The 3,605-nt window shown below is 30.9% G+C and overlaps 1 protein-coding gene across 1 annotated transcript in view; it reads right to left on the bottom strand.

Annotated features, from left to right (window-relative positions):
- The window catches only part of LOC106680056 (leucine-rich repeat-containing protein 15), a 51,661-nt gene extending 48,397 nt beyond the window's left edge, over positions 1-3,264 (bottom strand). The window contains exon 1 of the mRNA XM_067052708.1: positions 3,192-3,264. The gene's annotated coding sequence lies outside the window, so the exon portion shown is untranslated. The remainder of the gene's footprint in view (positions 1-3,191) is intronic.
- Between the last annotated feature and the right edge of the window lie 341 nt (positions 3,265-3,605).

Here is a 3,605-nt window from a genome sequence, read left to right as displayed (position 1 = left end):
TAAGAATGTCATGGTGTGGGTCAAATGTTTTTGAAAGGTGCAGACCGAATGCTTAATAAATGAAGAAGTATTTCTAAAATCCAGGATGCTTAAAGTCAAGCCAATGAAGAGTAAAAGCTGCTTCAAATGTCCAAAACATTTTAGGAATATCAAACTTCAATTTTCAACGCCACGGCACGCGTATTTATATTTTTTGGCTGACCCACCCTATTAAATTTTTATGAAATTTTCTCAGCTTTAATTTGGTTCCTCTTATGTTTTTTTTTAAAGGAGATTAAAAGTAGATATTTTTGAGAAAAATCACACATAACAGCCAAAAACACAAAATTCGATTTTTATTACTTATCGCTGAAAATCGGACTATGTGTCATATTGACTTTTTTTTCCTCTTAAAGTATAGTTTCCACAATATTACCACTCATTTATGGGACAACCTGCATACATATCAGAATATATAAGTTTAAAATACTATAGATATAGCTTATACAACGACATAATCTAACAAAAACGCCGTTCGGTTCCTAATTCCAAGTGTGATTTAAATTATTTTTTATTTCATATCCACATGCATATAAAAATATTTTACAATAAATTCAAGTACAATATAAATGAGACTTAACCGAGTTGTACAATGTGTGGGTTGGGGTGCATTCAGTTAGCTGTCAAAGAGAACTGGCAGTGAAGTAGCTGCGGTTGGTTACGAAGGTCTTGCGGTACGTCAGTGGTGTGTGTTGGATGGACTTCACTCGACAGCTAACAGAGCTATACTGGTCAGCTCCAAGAAGGAGAAAAAAATGGTCTCATTTTTAAAAGATCAAAACAGGCAATAGAGCAATAGGAATTAATAGTTAAAAAATCGTCTGAACACAGCTGTTCCTTGGCGTAATCCCCAACAACCATCCTCTATTTCTTGTGTGGATCTTTTCTGACAACATTATGAAATTTGTTTATCCCTCTGAGTTCTTTCATGCCAATCTAATAAGACCGAGCTTTCAAATTTGTACAGGAAAATAATGAAAATATGAATTATCAAGAAAAAAGGACAATTTTTTAATGGGCGACTATTGTAATTATTTATCATGCCGTTTAATCAAATATTTCATGTTGGAATTTATAGATTTTGTAGGTTTTAATATAATGATCGTTTAACACTTAATTAAGTTCATTATTACTCGCAATAATCTGTAATAAACAGTAGGACACCATGTGAATTTTTTCCTAATATCTGAGTTTTCTTATCACCTAGTAATAAACTCTTTCCCCCTTCTCTCTCTCCAATATTGCGATATAGAATATATAGCTCATAATAGGAGGTTGGAATATCATAAAATTTAATTAATTATTAGTAAACAACTGTGTACATGCACAAATTACAAATACGAACATATAAATCTTCTTAAAAAGTTATTTATACTTGGCATCCATTTGGTTAACTGATGTCGGTTCCTCATCTTAACATTGCAGGAGCTAAACCCTTCAGTTCAGTAAATAAGCAGTTTCCTTTATTTTATTTCTTAAATGCGTTAAAACAATTTCGGTATAAATATTATGATTCATTTTAAATAATAATGAAGTGATTTTTATTTTAACGGTATTAATTTGGTAACCAATAAGGTTACTAGAACCTTCCTATGCAAGGTTTTATATTTAATAAAAGTGTGAATAACTGTATTAGTGAATACATTGAATTTTCACCACCATTACCAACACTTTTCTTCTTGAGCATTGGCTGAATGTTGTGTATTATGACAATGTTGTTCGTGATTTCCCAAGTTAAAACAAAAATACCCACCATAGGCTTTCTTGTTCCTTATCTTTACAACCCTCTTCTGAACCAACGTAATTATCCGGGTAAACACAAGTAATTTTGGTTTCTTATAACCCAAGTGCTTGTTTTTAGAACCGAATAAATGTACTAGAGGAGGCAACCTTTCCTCTCAATGTTTCCTCTTACTGGCCCATACATCGGAGGTTTTCATGTAATGTAGTGTCTTATTAGCTGGTTATATGGTAGTTCGAATAATATCTTTTTAAAATTTATTTCCATTTTGACATTATATTTGTCATTAATCAAGTAAATTTGGGGGTATGAAATTACTTTCATGGAAGATAAAAAAAAAAACTTTTATTTAAGTAAAAAATCGCACTTTTTTTTTTTTGTTTAAGCTAGTTTTCTTTACAAAATTTGTTATCAGAATATTCGGATCCAAATCAAAACCAGAAACAACTGTTCTTATTTTTAAAACAATTCTCAGTCCACTGCTGATGTACGGCTGTAAAGTCCTTAACGAAAAAGAAAAAAAATAGAATCTTTTCAAAATATAGCCCTAAGATCGCAGTGGATGCTCCTTGGTTTGTAAGAAATAGCCAATTGCAACATGAATTACAAATGGAGTCAATATAGGATTCCACTTGCAGTTACTAGTCAAGGAGTCACTTAAAGGAATGATGACTAATAATTTGGGAAATCCAACCTCAACCCGAAGACTGAAGCCTAGGATGCTGCAGGACATCCTGTTATAAACCCTCTATTTATCAATTCTATTGTTGACATTACTTTTCTTTTATTTATTTTTTTTCTCTTCGTCCTTTTTCAAATTAACATTTTATTCCCATATTTTTCCATTAGTGAAAAATTGTTTGTTAGATCTACGAATGTCGTTATTAACCTTACTTTTCTCTCGTATTAAGATTGATTATTTTTATCTTAATTTTTAATAACAATTTAATTAAATCCGTAATTTTCAACCATTTTCACACTTTTTGGAGGTTTGGGGAGTTTTCTCAGAAATATGCACTTATCCATAAAATTTATGGAAAACTGACCTTTCCAAATAGATTTATAATTAATTTTGAGCGTAATAAGATCTTCGAATGTTTTACCACCATTTTTTTTCATTTTTAAGGAAGTTTTGAACCAAAATTCTGTAATTTCATATTTTCAAATTATGGAGGTAAGTATCTTATTCTTACTTTCTCCTCTCAACTACGTTCCAATAAACCTACAGCCTTAATATCTTAAAAAGAACCTAGAATAGTAATCAAATTTTTCTTTCAATTGACAGCTACATTGAGGAAAATAATTCAGTGCCCTCTGGTACAGGGAGACTGGCGATTTAACAATACCATGCTGTATAGTAAACAAAAGTTAAAAAACAGAAAAACCTTTTACTAAAGTAACATTGACTTACTTAATAAATGTATACACCACTGTCTGCCAAAGAGAACCGCTAGTTGATTCTGAGATAGCCCTCTCAAAATTGGTGAATCTGAAAATAAATAATTCTTCAATTATTGCATGACAGATATTTCCGGTAATAGAAACTAAATATAATTATTACGAAATAATTAATAAAATTCTTATAAATATTAAAAGCATGAAACAGGAAAGACGAGTTTGATTCAATGATATCCAAATTAGTATTCGTACTTCAAACCACAAAAAACTGCTTTTATTTTAGAAAACCGTTTTACTTACTGAGGAATTGACATTTCGGGAATACGACCCCAAGAGGGCGATCGCAGTGGTAACAAACAACATGAAATGGTTGAAGCTTGATTAGAGAAAATTAAATAATATATCTTAGAGAGAGATACTCTTTATT

The sequence above is a fragment of the Halyomorpha halys genome, unplaced genomic scaffold (genome assembly GCF_000696795.3).
Source record: "Halyomorpha halys isolate HHAL.00 unplaced genomic scaffold, Hhal_1.1 Scaffold240.1, whole genome shotgun sequence".
Lineage (NCBI taxonomy): Eukaryota > Metazoa > Arthropoda > Insecta > Hemiptera > Pentatomidae > Halyomorpha > Halyomorpha halys.
The sequence above is the reverse complement of the archived record's forward strand: the minus strand, read 5'-3'. Positions and strand labels throughout refer to the sequence as shown.